This window comes from Chiloscyllium punctatum, chromosome 3 (genome assembly GCF_047496795.1).
Source record: "Chiloscyllium punctatum isolate Juve2018m chromosome 3, sChiPun1.3, whole genome shotgun sequence".
Classification (NCBI taxonomy): Eukaryota; Metazoa; Chordata; class Chondrichthyes; order Orectolobiformes; family Hemiscylliidae; genus Chiloscyllium; species Chiloscyllium punctatum.
This window is the reverse complement of record NC_092741.1, coordinates 66,594,600-66,612,295: the sequence shown is the minus strand read 5'-3', so window position 1 is coordinate 66,612,295 and position 17,696 is coordinate 66,594,600. Positions and strand designations below refer to the sequence as shown.

General features: G+C 41.7%; 1 protein-coding gene and 1 long non-coding RNA gene across 3 annotated transcripts in view; one reads left to right on the top strand and one right to left on the bottom strand.

Moving 5' to 3' along the window:
• Window positions 1-17,696, top strand: part of me1 (malic enzyme 1, NADP(+)-dependent, cytosolic) — a 420,143-nt gene that overhangs the window by 360,885 nt on the left and 41,562 nt on the right. The window lies entirely within an intron of this gene.
• On the bottom strand, window positions 6,843-12,491 carry LOC140460158 (uncharacterized). The gene is made up of 3 exons (XR_011953891.1): window positions 12,356-12,491; window positions 9,038-9,221; window positions 6,843-7,102 (listed from the first exon to the last, which is right to left on the bottom strand). It is a non-coding gene; the product is annotated as an uncharacterized lncRNA (long non-coding RNA).

Genomic DNA, 17,696 nt, shown 5'->3' with positions numbered 1-17,696 from the left:
TAGGCTTCACGGTGGTTCTGGTGGCAGTTGTGGAGGTGGTTGCCTTGGCAGCAATTGCGGAGGTGGTATGGTCGGCAGTGGCTGCAGTCTGTGGGTTGGCGGGGGTGGAAGTGACATCATCATTTGCTGCGGTGGTGATGGCTGTAGCAGCCCCATGGCCAATGGTGTCTGAGCGGTTCCAGAGGCTGGGAGAAGGTTCTGGGATGATCGAGGAATCCCAAGTTTGGAGGTAAGTACATGAACGCTTTGCGTACTTACATTCCTTGATGTCCGAATGCTGGAGAAAAAAGTGTTTGTTGAGTGTGTGGATGCTTCTCAGGAAGAAGAACAGCAGAGATCCTTTGCAGGTCTGGGAGAGTGAGGCCCTGAGGGCTGACCGCAGGGAGTGTAGGTGGTGGGGCATGGCTGTGAGCGTAGAGTGGAGGATCCAGAGGGAGAACCATTTCTGGAGGCTTTGGATTTGCTGTAGACAGTAGTTGTCCTGGTCAGGTCCAAATTGTGATGATCTGAATATAGTCTGAAGTCCATATGGGATCAGTTGGTTCCATAGGCAGGCACTGAGGAAGGAGATGTAGCTCTAGTTGTAGGTCTGCTTCAGGTGTGGCTGAAGACCTTCAGGGGAGAGGAGACAACCGGGGGTGGGGGGGGGGGGGGGGGGGGGAGCGAGAGAGAGACTCACTGAGGTCCTTGTACAGGGAGGAAGAGACCTTCAAGGTGGGCTCTCTTGGAAGAGTCTTTGCAATAAGGCTATAATCAACTAGGAGAAAGTGAGGACTGCAGATGCTGGAGATCAGAGTGAAAAAAAGTATGGTGCTGGAAAAGCACAGCTCGTCAGGCAGCATGCAAGGAACAGGAGAGTTGACACTTCGAGCATGTTCCTGATGAAGAGCTTGTGCTCAAAGCATCAACTTTCCTGTTCCTCAAATGCTGCCTGACTGGCTGTGCTTTTCCAGCACCACACTTTTTTTTTCACTCTGATCTCCAGCATCGGCAGTCCTCACTTTCTCCTCGGATAAATTGTTGGAAGACCGATGTGCTTTAGGAAGAAAAGAGTAACCAACAGAGGCCACATCCACCCAGGGCGTTCATTGAACAATTCTCCTACCTCAGTGAGGAATGCTGTGTGAGCCTGTTCTTCGTTAATGATGTCCTCATTGAAGTCTGCCCCCTGTTGCAAATACAACTCCAAGCTAATCCCCAGGGTGAGGACACCATTGTCTGTAGCTGTGAAGGTGGCTGTGATGAGTGTTTGTGTCTGGCTTCTTCCGGTTGAAGTTGCTGGGATTAGAACCGATTCTAGTTTGCCATTCACTGTTGTGTAAAGGAGGTTACTGTGGCTTGCCATCAAGTGGAACTAACTCAATTTAATGCTTTTCTTGCCAGACACAGACAGACTGGCAGAGAAAAAACCTATCTCTGACAGGGTTGCAGGCTTGCCCATTGTACAAGGGGTTGTCCAAGTGTTGTGTATTCTGGGCTAGTAGGTCCAGGTTAAAGTCTAGATGTCCTGGAGGAGTCACAATAATTTTAATCCACCTGTTCAGAAATATTATTACAACCATCTGGAGCAGGTGGGACTTGAATCCAGGCAGCTTGACTGAGTGGTAGAGGCACTACCACAGTGTCATATTGAGGTTTAATCCCTAAAACACGACCTTTCTGAATGGGATGATTTAACAAAATTAATTTGAGGGGCCATTGACAGCAAATGCATTACTTTGTGGTGGTCTCATGCCAACTCTGCCATCTACAGGAAATGAATGGGATTTCACTTCTTCGAGGTACATCTGGTGTGTAAACATTAGCAGTGAATCATTTACGTTGATGCCAGGTATCCTGACAGCAGTTACAGTATTTTCTCTCTGCCGTCCTTTTGTGTCAGCTCCATTTTAGCCACCATGACGAATTGAAGGTTGGTGATTGATTGAAAAGATTTATTCGTTGACCACTTGGAAGACAGCTGTCTTCCAGTAGAGTAGATGGTTAATGTCTTTGAGGAAGACCTCAGTGCTTCCTCCAAGTGGTGTACAACATGGAGGTTTGATTCATCAGCCATGGTGGAGGGAAGGGTTGCGCTATATGGTAATCAGCAGGAGGTTTCCTTACCTATTTAACCTGATGCCATGAGATCTCGTGGAGCCCACAGCAATGTTGAGGACGCTGGGGCACCTCCCTCTTAACTGTGTATACCACTGTGTCCTACCTTTTGGTTCTGTCCTGCTAGCAGAACAGGACATACCCAAAGGCAGTGAGAGTAGTATTCGGTACATTGCAAGATATGATTCTGTGACCATGCCTATGTAAGGCTATTACTTGTCTGGTCTGTGGGAGAGCTCTCCCAATCTTGACACTAGTTGCCAGATATTAGTAAAGAGGATTTTACAAGGTCAATAGGAGTTTGCTTTTGTTTCCGGCAGTTTGGTTGATTCAAGGTAGTTTATCTGCTTTTGATCCTGTGACACTGTCCATTTGGCCCAATTTCAGACTGAACCAACACCACATTGGTGGCAGCAATCTGAACTGGTTGTGTCTGAGTTATTGGGCAAATTAAATTGCCCATTGTGAATTTTTGGAGGTTCTCTTTAACATTGATTGTACGTCCGCGACTGAGGTTGAGGGAGCCAGTCTAGCAGTTTAGCAGTCCAGATTAGTTACAAGACCCATTCCAGGTACAGGTGCTTCAGGGTTTCTATTATTTATCAAAACAGAAGCAAAAGGAATGATACTTATCTAAAGATGTTTCAGTCAATCCCTTTTGGCACCAGTTTGGACACACGTTGACTGAGTGTGCCTTTCTTCTGTTGATTGAAGTTCTCCTCCTGTATTCAGTCTTCCTTGTTGCACACTGAACTAATTAAAAATCACCAGTTGTTAATCCTTACTAGCTACTACCTCTGTGCACGATCAGAGATGTCCTGAACTCTAATCGACTTGTCATTACCTGAACAGCACATCATCAATCTCAGATTATTTATGACATTTGTGTCAAATTCCTGTTCAGTTTTTTTAAAAATGATGGACATCTCGGTGACATCACTTGGACTTGCTGCTCGTTCCTTCTTTGTGTTGATCATCTTTTATTATGCCAGCTTACCTCTGTTATTAACTCCAGAGATATTTTCCATAAGGTGACACCAATAGAAAATGTATGTGTTAACCTAGAGTATGTAATGTTAACCCCCTACCACATGTGATTTAATATCATCCCATGTGTCCCACTGATGCATCTGAATTTTCTCCAAATCTTGTAACTGAAAGAACTCAATGACTCTACAATTACTGTTGGTATTTAAAGAAAATTAAAGGTCAAAATAACCACACAACTAGTAGACACCAACCTATTACATTAAACTACAAAACTAAATCAATTGAGAAAACAATTGTGTATCTGAGTAAAAGCATTTCACTTGAAACTACTTTCACATTTATTAATCTCAATGTTCAAACCATAAAGGCAACCATAAACCCGTGACCTTCTTTTGACCTACACCATGTAGCTATTATTTCTTACAGAAGCTGTTTTACAACTGACCACAATTAAATAGAATATAATTTGATTCTTCACTTGCTTAATTAAGTCAAAATTATTGATGATTAAAAGTTAACTCCAATCTTACACCACTTTTGAGAAAATGGACTCCAGTCTTTGTGAATTTCTGTGACACCTGCTGCCTGGTGTCCTACAATGTTTAAATTGTATATTTGTTCTCCTCCTTTGGAAAATGTGCAGCATTCGTATCTGATCTTGGGGCTAAGAGCCCAAAATTGATGGATTGAGTTTTCAACATCACTGTTTTCTTCCACCATTGCCTGACGAGAGTGTGTTTTCTTGCTGGGTATCTGAAAAGCCCGTGGCACAGTGGTAGGTTGGTCATGTAGAGCAGGAGAAGGAAAATGGAGAGACACTTACTTATGTCATCTGCAGCTTATACTTTATTCATTTTTGGGATGTTGCCTTTCCTGGAATGCTGGCATTTGGTCCACATCCCTAATTGTCTAGGAATAAGGTGGTGAGCTGACAACTTGAATTGCTGCAGTTTATCTGTTGTAGAAAGGGCAATGCAGGTTTTTTGACCCAGCCACAGTGAAAGCTTAGCACATGCTGAACACAAATCATTGAAATCAGCAGGCAGCATGGAGTTGTCAAATTGCCTTCATTAGAGATGGGCGGGGGAGGGGGGGAGCGGGAATAAGTGACAGCAGGATAGTTCCAAGTTAGGATGACGTGTGGCTTGCAAAGGAACTTGGAGGTAATGTTCCTGTGCATTAACTGCTGCCTTTGTCCTAAATCAAAACAATGTGGCATAATTAGAAAATAGTGTGTTCGGAAGAGGGGTAGTGATGTGAATGTCATTATTTTCAGTGGTTGAAGTGTTGTCACTGGCCATAATATCAGTAATGACTGACCATCATCTCCATCTGGAGGGGAAGGTACATCTGTACCTGGCTCCCTGGCTAGTTTCAACTGCCCTTTTTGGCTATCAACTTACTTTCCTCCTGTTTGCAAAACAAGTCAGTGACCATTCTGCAGTTTGTTTGTGTAATATGGTTGAATATCTGCTGCAGTGTTTGTGTTGTGGGATGTGTTTTTAAGGCTTGCGTGCTAAGAGTATAAGGGTGTGACAAATGATATAAGTGCACAATATAAGTCCCGATAGAAATTCTTGGTAGATGAACAGTGGGGCTGTGGTGAATTGAGCAATGTCTGAGACTATTAATGCAGCTTGTTGGATATGGTGATGGAAGATCTACTCATTGAACTTGATCACTTGTGTCGGGTATGCGAACTTGTTGCAGCACTGCATCTGGATTCATGGAGCTAGATGCCTGGTATTGACTCTCCCCGGTGTATGATCACGTAGGCTGGAGGGCTTTCTGGCTCCCTTCAATCTAGTTTTGTCAGCCAATCAAAATTTTTTTTTTTTTTTATTTCAAAAATATACTTTATTCATAAATGATTTGATGGTCTGTACATTGGATCATGCCATACATATGTCCATATTTACAAACACAGATTCGACTTTATTCTTGTCCTTTACAATCCTGTGCATTTTTTCAATCTTGTATATATACATATATTTGGCTGAGGCATCAGCAGAGCCCAAAAAAACGTCCGTATGGGCCCCCTGTTCTTCTTTCGGCAGGCCGATCTTACACGGTGGTCTTTCCCCACCGCGCCTTGGCGGCAGCTGCCCCAAGCTTCAGCGCGTCCCTCAACACGTAGTCTTGGACCTTGGAATGTGCCAGTCTGCAACACTCGGTCGGGGTCAACTCCTTCAGCTGGAAGATCAACAGGTTTCGGACCGCCCAGAGAGCGTCCTTCACCGAGTTGATGATCCTCCAGGCGCAGTTAATGTTCGTCTCGGTGTGAGTCCCGGGGAACAGGCCGTAGAGCACGGAGTCCCGCTTCACGGCGCTGCTCGGGACGAACCTCGACAAGCACCACTGCATTCCTCTCCAGACTTCCTCTGCATAGGCACATTCCAGAAGGAGGTGTGTGACAGTCTCGTCCCCCCCGCAGCCAATCAAAATATTGCAACCATCACCACAAGTTTCTTCCCTCCCCACCCATTCAGTGGACAAGTAGCACAAAGTTGTTCAACAGCCACCAGTCACATTTCAGTGGATACTGGAATTGATTTTTTTTTAAATATAAAAAATTATTGCTGGTCAAATTTTGGGTGTAATTTGGCTGAAAGCAGGAATGATTGCATTTGAAGGAAATTTGCAGTTACAAGCTTTCCTTAAAATATTGCACAGAAACGTTTTCTTGAAGTCCAGTTGGGCCATGTCAGCTGATAGGCAGCAACCCTTGCTGTTTTGCATGTTTATACAGGCGAAGGTTTGACCTGATTTTTTGTTTTGCATTTTCTGTTCTAAATGATGTGCTATTTGTCACTGAATGGATGTGGGAGCTCAGAAACCAAGAAAGTGAGCAATTGATCTCAGCTTCAAAGCTCCTTCACATGTGATCAGAATTTGACCACCCTTAGTTCCTTGGAATCACATTTTCTGTGTCCTTAGCACAACGTACATGATTGCCCCCCTTTTTGCAAAAAAAACAGGCTTTGTTGGGTTCTTTTCACTCATTGTAGAATTCAACAGCTTTAATCTTGGATCTAGCCTTGTAGACACAGAAAAACTAAAAGCACAGGATATCGATATAGACATTTGGTTTGTTATTAAGCCAGAGGTATTTGGATCTGATAGTTGTCTCTTCGTTTCAATGTCACTACCCTGCATATGTATGGAGGGGATAGTATGTTTCACTTGTATGATACCCCTGTTCAAGTATTTAGCTTTTCAGTCTTTCAAATTTAGGGATCATCTAATTTGTACTTGATACAGGATCTTGATTTAAATTTCATAGAATTGTACCAAAGTATTTAGATAGTCCATAATCTAATTTTAACCTCGGACATAAAATCCTGCCATTCTGAGAGATCGGAGTTAGCTGTGACCCTGCATATTTTAAGGATACAAGGACACTTTACAGTAATAAAATTTAGATTTTATTTCTTTAGCTAAGAACCGAAGTGGAATTGATGGATGAGGTAGTGAAACTGAACTTGTGTTCTATTCCTGGAGCAATGCTTCCCAAGATCCTATTTATATTCCCACCCCCCAGCATTAGAGGAAGGCGCCTGCTGCAAACTAAAGGTTTTATTTCTGGATATTGTGACTCAACTGTTCCGACCTGTGTGGTCCTAACATGTATTTTGTGAGGTTCAAGTTAAAGTCGTTTAGAAGTGATCCTTTCAGTCCTTTTTCTCGTGTAAAATTGCCAAGTCTCATTGAATGTATTTGAGTAGACTTTATCTGAAGGACCCCCACCCCGCCAGGCACACAGACAGAGACACGCACAGACTTCTCTTGTCAATTATCAGTAATCTGACTCATGTCCATCATTCTGGGTCCTGTTCTTGCGTGCTAATTGGAAACCAAACAGACTCTGATAAGCTGAAATGGATGACTCTTGATTATCAAATAATGGTTGTCTTTGCCTTCGTCTGATTTCCTGCTTCTGATTTTTCTTCTAGGCGGCTCATGCCAGTCACGCCTGGCAGATTAATCTTTTAATTGCTAGAGATTACTGAGCAATCTAGAAAATAATGACAAGCCTGTTTATTTAAGTTTTCAGATATCACTTTTTGATCCTAAAACAAACTCTAACAGCTGTGTTTTAACATGGAAATTTTTCCCTTGTCTGCAGTAATTATATTTATGCAATACTAATTTTTAAACGGAAAAATAAATATAAACTTCATTAAAACTGTATAAACATCACATTTTACACATTGCTTTCTCTTGTGGTGTTCTCATCTTTCCTGTTCCCTCTTTTTCTAACTTCTTTTTCCATGTACATTTTGTCTAATGTAATAGGCACCCCACAGTTCTTCAAATGAAGAAAGCCCTTTCACCTCAAAAGAATTTATCAAATTGTGATGGATTTTGAGTACTTTTTCAAATGTCATTTGACACACCCCTCCCCTTTGTAATCTTCTGCTGTCAACATAAAACAGGACCTGCATCGCAACTTCATTCCTGAGCCAGACTCTCCAAAATACCAATTCCTTTAAGACTCTTTGACCACTAAACAACAACGATCTCAATTGACCCTCAGGAGTAACCACATGGAGGGGGATATTGCAGTTCAAAGAATAATGACTTTTAACAGTGTTCTCAGTCCTTCAATTTAAGAAGACCGAGGGTCCAACAAGGAAGCACTAGTTCTTGTCACCGAAACACGTCTGCCAAAAATATTATGCTGTATGTTAATCACCTTTGAGCAGCAGCATCTTGTGTATGAAAACAGGATGTTCCACATAGTCACCCAGGAGGCACTGTAAATGCAAACATACTAGGAGACGACTGCAAAGTAGACCTTATTGTTTACCGGTTAGGTGATATAGTGGAGAAATAGTTTTATAGGCCAGAGATTGATGAACAAAATAATTATAATGCTACTCGTAGTGCTGTCTGAAAGATAGTAAGCTACAAGTCAGATATTTAAAAGGGCCAGTAATCTATGAAGCAGTACATTAAAGTCCCAATAATGAAGGCAGGTATATTTGGATACAACCTCTATGCTGCTTTTATGAACTGAAACCCCGATTATTAGCACAAATATCTGATAAAATAAAAGATATCAAGTTCATATACACCAACTCATGGTCGAGCCAAAAAATTCCAATAATCTGCACCCAAATTCAACAAGCCTATGAATAGTAAAAGGATAGTAAAAAGAAGTGGAGTGCCAATTAGGGATTTATGCAGGATGCAGGCGGCAGGCTGAGGTACAAAATGACAACCTTTTTTCCTTCTTCAGTACAGATGTAAACAGCCTCCCTAGCCATAGTGAAGAAAAGAGTAATTGAGGCACTGGTTGGTCTAAATCTGTTAAAGAGTAGATATTGGAAATGTTGGCTGTACTTAACTTGAGACACTATAAGGGCCACATCATATTCCTCTTGAATGCTGGGGGAATTTAGAGATACAGGCCTCGGATACAGGCATGGTGACAAAGGGCTGGAGGTTTGCAAACGTTGCTCAAAATAAGGTGAGGACAAACCCAAGAACTTGACAGTTGATTTTACTGTAGCATTGTACAGAGAGCTTGTAAAAATACAGTCCAGGACATAGTTGCTGGGACAAACATGGGTTAGTTAAGGGAAGGTTTATGTTTAACAAAGTACTTTTTTTTTTGTTGAGGTCAAAGACTATTGATGAGAAGAATGTGGTTGATGTGATTTCAATCACCTGATTTGGCAACACGATGCCTGGAGGAAGAGCGCCTTATCTTCCGCCTAGGAACCCTCCAACCACAAGGGATGAATGCAGATTTCTCCAGCTTCCTCATTTCGCCTCCCCCTACCTTATCTCAGTCCCAACTCTCTGACCCTGCACCACCTTCTTGACCTGCAATCTTCTTCCTGACCTCACCGTCCCCACCCCCTCTCTGGCCTATCACCCTCACCTTAACCTCCTTCCACCTATCACATTCCCAACACCCCTCCCCCAAGTCCCTCCTCCCTACCTTTTATCTTGGTCTGCTTGGCACACCTTCCTCATTCGGGCATAAGCCCTTCTTCAGGAAACGTTGATTCTCCTCCTTGGATGCTGCCTGACCTGCGCTTTTCCAGCAACACATTTTTCAACTCTGATCTCCAGCATCTGCAGTCCTCACTTTCCCCTGATTGTCTTGTCAGCAAAGCTTATGCCTAGAAAGTAAAAGGGGCAATGGCTGCATGGATATAAAATTAACAGCATGAAAGAAAACAACGTTGTGGTGAGCAGTTATTTTTCAGATCAGATGAAAATGTAAAATGGGGTTCTCCACGAATCAGCATCAAGGCTTTCCTCATCTAACTAATGACTTAGTTTTTGGGAGTGGGAGGCAATTTGAAATTTGCAGAAGACACCACAGTTGGAAGTGTTGTGAACTGAGAAGCAGATTCAAGAGGGCAAGATGTTCAGAGAGTAGTTAATAAATACAATTTTTGTCACTTTTAAAGAGAATTGAATAATCGCCTGAAGATAAACTATTGCAGGGCTATAATGCAAAGGGAATGACTGGGATGAACCTTCTACTTTCTCAGGAAAATAGTCCCAGCTTCTCCAATTCATGTCCATAACTGAAGTTTCTCATCCCTCGAGCCATTCTTATGAACTTGTTTTGCACTTTCTCCAATGTCTTCACATCCTGTGAAGGTTACACAATACTCCAGATGAGATCTAACTAGTGTCTTACACCAATTCAGTATAATCTCCTTGTTCCTGTATTTTAGGCCTCTACTAATAAAACCTAGGACACCCTATTTTATTAATTGCTGTAGCAAAGTGTCCTGCCACAATTAACCTCTTTCATGCATGTGCAACCAATTCTTTCTGCTCCTGCACAACCTCTTGTGTAGCACCCTTTATTGTATACTGCCTCTTCATGTTCTTTCTACTGAGCATATCACTCAATCTTTGCATTGAATGTTATCTGTCGCCTATCTACCTATTTCATCAACTTGTCGATGTTCCATGACATTCTGCAATATCCTCCTGACAGTTTACAGTGCTCCCAGGTTTTATATCATCTGCACATTTTGAAATTGTGCCCTCTACTCAAGTTTAAATCATTCCTAAAGATAGGAGAGGCAAGAGTCCCAACACTGACCCATGCAGACTTTCACTACAAACCTTTTTCTCAGCAAGATAAACATTCATTAACAATTGCTGTTTCCCGTCACTTGGCCAGGTTAGTAGGCCTTGTTGCTGTAGTTCTTTTCCTCTGTGAGCTCCAACTTTGTTCATAAAATTGTGTGACACTATGAAATGTTTTCTGGAAGTCCATGTACACTACATTAACAGCATTGCCCTCATCAACCTTCCCATTATCTCTTCACAACACTAGAGTAAAATGTCAGTTAAAGGTTTGATTTTGATTTGATTTATTGTAGTCACATGTCCCTAAGTACAGTGCAGTACTTTGTTTGTGAGCAGTAAAGGCAGATCGTAGTGAGCAAGGACATACGAGCATAGGGCACTTAGAACACGGCATACAAGGTTACACTGCACAGGAGTGCACAAAGCAAGATCGCCGTTAGTAAGAACATGACTGTCCCTTCAGAAATCCAGTTGGATCTCCTTAATTACATCATATTTATTCATATGTCCCAAATTATTATTTCTCAAACTTTTCCAACTACATGTTAAACTAATTGGTCTGTAAATCTTAAGATGAACATACATAATTTGCATTGTCCTATTCAGTTTATTCTTGCTCCTGTTTTGTTTAGCCCAGGTTGACTCTGTTATTTGTACCTACATGAATGTAGTTCAGGGGGTCAAGTAAATTTGTTTGAATGTTGCTTGTAGTGTACTAAGGTTTTTGGAGCAGCTTCTAAAAATAATTGACGGATACCATGAGATTGGTTAAGCACAACATGATGCTCACTATGTCTGTGAATCATGAGAAACTACTTCAGAGTGAGAGAAACCATCTTCAACTTAAAGTGATACCTCCTCGATGTATTTTCAGAACTGCCAACGTGCTGCCAATCAGGTTTGTTCAGACTATGAAAAGGTTATGGAAATCTTATCATATCCATCTGTTGTTAATTGAGGATAACCATTTTTGCAGAGGGATGGATTTTTCAGGTGCCTTAGCAAAGTTGTTGAAGAATGATAGGTGGATTAATGGCTTAAGCCACTAATAGCAAATAAAAGAAAGTTAATGCAATAATTCTGTTGGCATTAACATTTAACTAGCACTTAAGCACCATGTTTCACTGACCTTTCATGATCTATTATTAAGGGGCCTTTTGTTCAATGTAAAGGACGTGCTTACAAACCTTTATCTGCTTGTTTGTGACTGACTTTCCAAATAAAAGGGTTGTAGATTAGATAAAGATTTTGAGAACTGCATTGACATGTTGACAGCTTAGAAGTGTATTGAATTTCTCAATTTCCATAAGACCATTTAGCAAAACATCTATGATATTTGGCTGAAATGTTATGCAGGAAAACAGAAGCAGGAACCTCACTGCAGGCAATATTGCATGAGTTGTGTCACAGTCTCCCTCTAATAAAGATTTCTTTTTTAAATGAAATTAAATTAAGACCACCAAATACTTACTCACAGTAGCACATTTTCTGGTTTCCCTGAGATCAACTAAAGCTCTAACACTGATACAATAGAGCTGTGTACCCAACACCGGAAAAATCTGCTACATGGAATGGTGATAGGGATTAAAGCACAGTGGGGAGGGTGGGCAGTATTTGAATCTTATGTGCACTAGTAAATAGGGGGGGGGGTGATGTCAGCGTGATTAACTGAATCTTGGGTGATAACATTGAAGAGGGCAGTGTTGTATATGGGTTTGAAGAGATAAATACCGAGAAGTACCATAATCACCAGCCTCTATACTGGGAGAATAGTTTAGTATCTTAAAGGGATGAGATGTTTCATTTGGTGGTCCTTGCTCTCTCGGACAATGTGTGTCTCGGATCAATGTTAGCTGTAACATACAAATAACTGCATCTTGTTAATTACAAATGACTATTCTAGTTGGAGCAGAGAGTGGTTTTCTTCTTCCACACTATACAGCGCAGGCCCAGAAAGACGATGGTAGAAGCAACATTTATTTTGGGCAGCAGCCCAACAAAATGTAGCAAGCTACAATGCAGATACAATAGTTAGCAACAGGGAGTGAATTTGAATTGTATAAATAAATATCTGCCAAGCATTTTACATTAATTTGTTTGAATATTGTTGTATTTTTATGGCCTATTCCTTTGCACTACCTTGGCCTTTCCAATTGAATGTTATTTTCAATCCCAGTCCCTTCCAGCACTGCCTCCGTACCTGCTAGTGTTGCCTCCCAGTATTGCCACTTCCTGGCCATGCTTCCCTCCAGTGTGTGCCTCTTTGCTTTAGTCCCAGACCAGCTTCACTCTGCTCCCTTCTCCTGTGGTTCTCAACTTGTGCTGAATTGCCATCTGGTGGCAAAAAATGATTAAGGCAATTACTGTATTACCAGGACTGAGTGGCTTGGTATGAACTGATTTCTACCACAGGATAAAGCAATGTGAAAATACAGTTGTTTTAAAACCTTGATTAGGAGAATGCTATATTTTCTTTCTTCTGTTTAGCAATTGCCTTGCAATTTGATTCCGGTAGGCATTGGACTGTGGTAAAAACAATGACTGCAGATGCTGAAAATCAAATACTGGATTAGTGGTGCTGGAAGAGCACAGCAGTTCAGGCAGCATCCAACGAGCAGCGAAATCAACGTTTCGGGCAAAAGCCCTTCATCAGGAATAAAGGCAGTGAGCCTGAAGCATGGAGAGATAAGCTAGAGGAGGGTGGGGGTGGGGAGAGAGCAGCATAGAGTACAATGTGTGAGTGGGGGAGGAGATGAAGGTGATAGGTCAAGGAGGAGAGGGTGGAGTGGATAGGTGGAAAAGAAGATAGGCAGGTCGGACAAGTCAAGGAGGCAGTAACTGAGCTGGAAATTTGAAACTAGGACGAGGTGGGGGAAGGGGAAATGAGGAAGCTGTTGAAGTCCACATTGATGCCCTGGGGTTGAAGTGTTCCGTGTTGTACTTACAGTTTTTGATGTTTGAGATGGAATTGAAATACTGTTTGTTGAGAGTATGAATTCTCCTGAGGATGTAGTACAGAGTGGGTCCTTTGCAATTCTGAGAGAGTGTGGCCCTCAGCTGAGGCAGGGCTGACTGGAGAGAGGTTAGGTGCTGGCGCATTGCTGCAAACGTGGAGCGGAGGATCCTGAAGGAGAACTGTTGCTGGTGTTTTTGAATCTGTAGTCTGTACTGTTTGTCCTGTTCGGGTCCGAACTCTGCTGGTTTAAAGGTGGTCTGGAGTCCATGTGGGATGAGTTGGTTACGGAGGCATGCACTGAGGAAGCAAATGTGGCTGTGGTACCGAGTTTGTTTCACAACATGGCTGAAGAGCTTCAGAGCAGAGGAAATGATCTGGGAGTTGCAGTGGGAGAGGGACTCCCTGAGATTCTTGTAGAGGACTGTGCTATACATGGATGGTATAGTGACAAAAAGAGCCTAAATCTGGCTTTAACATTAATTCCTATGGAACCCATGATCCATTTAAAGTCATTTTGCTTAAAGTAGTGATTTTTCAAGAATGGAACTATAACTGTGTATAGGATAGGTGCAGTAAATTAGTAATAGTATTACTTACTACTAATGCATTATTGAGTAAGCAGGAGTGAGATGATACTAAAATAAAAACATGAGTAGTATACAGACTTCTAAGTAAATGATGGGACACCAAGACCAATGCCACACTTTCCTGCATTATGTAAGAACTGCAGAATTAGAATTAGCTTTATTGTCACATGTATTCATGTGATTACAATGAAAAGTCCACAAAGTCGCCACTTATGGTGCTACAAAGGTACCTAGGTACAGATTAGAAAACTAAATTAGAAAACTAAAGAAATAAAAAGTCCAGCATTACAAATCTTTGCGCCATCTTTGTGCAAACTGTATCTCGGTGCAAAAACTAAGAAATAAATCAGAACAGTAAAGAATGAACAAGTTCAGTATTACAGTCCTTCCCACGCTGGGCCCTGCCTCTGGTCTGGACACCCCTCAAGCTCAGAAACCCTGTAAATGTCTGCAGGGGTGGGGTAGGGTTTGCAGGAGGCTGAGCTGTCTTGAAGTGCACAGAAATATCTGGATAATAACTCAGGAGAGACAGTCAATCCATTGGATGCGTGACATGCCGAAATCAATTTTCGGTGTCACATTAACATAGAAATATCCACCTCTGGGAAATCATGAGGAATATTTCTGGAATATTAGGATATTACAAGTCCTGTGCAGCTCTGTGATGAATTTCAACCGTCTGTTCCCCGGGGCTCTCACCGAGGCAAACATTGACTGTGTCAGGAGGCCCATCAACTCGTGAAAATCACTCTTTGGTCTGCCCAAAGCTTGTCGATCTCGTCGACAAAAGGGTTGAATTCGGCTGAGTGTTGCTAACATTGTAAGGTCCAGGACTTCGCACTGTGGACGCACTAAAGCTTGAGGCAGCTGCCACCAAGGTGTAGTCAGGGAAGGCCACTGTCCAGTGCCTTTTGGCCCAAATATAATGGGGGTCTGTTCAGTTTTTGGACCCTCTTGAAATATATGTAAATATATGTTGCACAGGTACGAATTATCTTTGGGGTGTTGGGAAAGTCAAACTCCAATGTTTATTTGTTCTCAATATGCCAAGACAGTACAGAACCAAACTGCTCCAATGGTTATGTATGTATACAAAGATTATTAAGCCAGAGTGGTTTCTCTGTGTTAGCGCACAATCTCGTGATAACTGCAGGGATAACATCCTTCTCAAAGAACACCAAAGGCTGGCAGTTAATAAATCACTGCCAAAGACATGTAGGACCTTAACATGGAGTGACACTGGTGTTTGTGAACTGCTGTTCTGTGCACATCTTGATTCACGCTGCACACCAAGATGAGCCTAGTATAAGAGATACACTATTCTTCTCCCCTCTGATTATTTTGTTTTGATTGTACAGGGATATCTCTGGCATGGATTTTTTATTTTAACCCATCCCTAATTGCTGGTCCAGTTTGGAGTCAACATGAAGTCACATTGAATACTCATTGCAGATTTCCCTCCCTAAAGGGCATGAGTGAACCCAGTGAGTTTTTAACAACCAGTGATAGTGATAGTTTATGGCTGAAATTACTTTTCTATTCCCAATTTTTTTTTTCTCTACTGAAGTTAATTTGCACCAGTTGCTATAGTGAGATTTGAACACATAACCCAGAGCATTTAGTCCGGATCTCTGGATTATAAATCCAATGATATTACCATTAGACTACTCCCTAAATGGAAATCCCAGATTGTACATTTACTTAGACACCCCTCCTCTACTGCTGTATCATCCTTGAAGTTAAACAAGAGCAGCTGAAAGTCTGAGATTTGTTCTTTCCAATTTAAAAGGAAAGTATTTTATTTATTATCCTTCATCTCCACTTTTTTTGACTGTTGGATTGCTAGACTCCAGGTGGATAGCTGGACAGTCTGATTACTGGGCCTCAGCTGTTTCAATTTTGACTCTCTCCTACTATGGTTAGGATCAGGAGCTGACCTTATCAGGGCCAACCGTCCATATTCTACCAGAACGTAGAAACAGTGAAAGTTTTGTCATTCTTTTCATTAAGCATAGCCAGCAAGAGAACAACCTTATCTTGCCTCAAAATCAAAGGATTGTATCCCCACTAGTGTGGAAATATGTAAGTTGAGTATTAATGTAGAAAGTGCAAGTGTTTTATTATGGATATTTTCAGTTGGTCATGATTGTTTCAATTATTAAATGAAGTAAGTTTGCTAAGGAGTCATTTCCAATACTTTGTTGAGCAGTGAGTTATTTTAAGACAAGTTAAGCTATTTAATGGTGTTTAGACAATGGCATCAAAGTAAGGGAGCTAGTTTGAAGCCAATCTGCCTGATGAGAAATTGACTCTGTTGGATTGACTGCCTACCCAATAGTTTCTGCTGAAGTCAATGGGGGAGTAAAATCATGAAGGATGTTAAATGGGTGGGTTTCCTTGAATGTGGAATTGCAGACAGACTGTAGTGAAGGTGGTGTTTGGTATGCTTGCCTTTATTGGTCAGAGCATTGAGTATAGAAGTTGGGACATCATGTTGCAGCTATACAGGATATTGGTTAGTTACTTTTAGAATGCTGTTCAGTTTTGGTCTCTCTGCTATAAGGAATGATTTTAAGAAACTTGCAAGGGTTCAGAAAAGATTTACAAGAGTGTTGCCAGGGTTGCAGGGTTTAAGCTAGAGGGAGATGCTAAATAAGATGTGGCTATTTTCCCTGGAGTATTGGAGGCTGAGGCGTGACCTTTAGAGGTTGTTGAAATCATGCAGGGCTTGGTTAGGATGAATAGTCAAGGCCTTTTCTTCCGGTTAGGGGAATCCGAAACTAGAGGGCATAGGTTTAAGGTGAATGGGGACAGATTTAAAACAGACCTAAGGGGCGACTTTTTCATGCAGAGGGTGGTGCATGTATGGAATGAGCTGCCAGAGGAAGTGGTGGAAGGAAGTACAATTACAATGTTTAAAAGACGGAAACATGAATAAGAAGGGTTTTGAGAGTTTTGGGCCAAATGCTGGGCAAATGGGGCTAGATTGATTTAGGATACCTGGTCAGCCTAGATAAATAGGACCAAAGGGTCTGTTTCTGTGTTGGACATCTCTATAGCTGCTCAGTTTTGCTCTGCTGGTTTCCTGCTGAATAGTTATTTTCACCCATCCCGTACTTTTTAAGACTATCCCAAAAAATTTTGTGTTGGCCGAAACCATTGTACGCAGTGATTTTTATGGCCCACAACTGCTACAGTTTGCAAATGTTGCACTGTCAGAAAGAGATCAGGAGGAGTGAGGCAAAGGGTTGGGGCAGGGGAATGTGGAGGGTGTTGGGGAGTTTAGTCAATAATTGGATGACTGGAACTGTGTTGATATTGCGAGGTTGCATGTGGGGGATTTGACAGTTCATCTGATGGATCGTTACCAGCTGTTAACTTGTTCACTGTAATCTCAGCTGCCATCAATGAAATGGACAAGAATAATTCCCGGGTGACATTTTAACTTGACTATAAAACAAACCACACTTGCAAATCGCAAGTGACCCTGTGCCAATTTAAAATGTGCTCATTTCCCTCAGGATTGGCTGAAGAATAGATGCTGGCTAACAAATCTGCACATATTACATATCTAACCACATTTATTTAACAATTCTATTTGAGTTGGATGTCTGTGAAATTAAACAGATCTTTAGTTACTTGCCTTGACTGCCTGAGATTGGCTTAGGCCTCCCAAAGAATATCTGACTTTTGATTAGGATCAACTTGATGTCTAATTTAAAAACAAAATCACTGATGAGTCTGTGTGGGTACAGTAGCTCTTGTGATGCAGTGGTGGTGTCCCTACTTCTGGGCTAGAAGGTCTGGGTTAAGACCTACCTGCTGCAGAGGTGTGTCAGAACATCTCTGAACAGTTTGATTAGAAAATATCTAACCTGTTTTAGTAATTTTCATTGAAGAAACTTGGTTGGCTTGTACAATTGTTAAAAACTCAATAATTCACAGGCTGTGAGCATCACTGCTGGGCCAACATTTATTGCCCATTTCTAGTTGCCCTT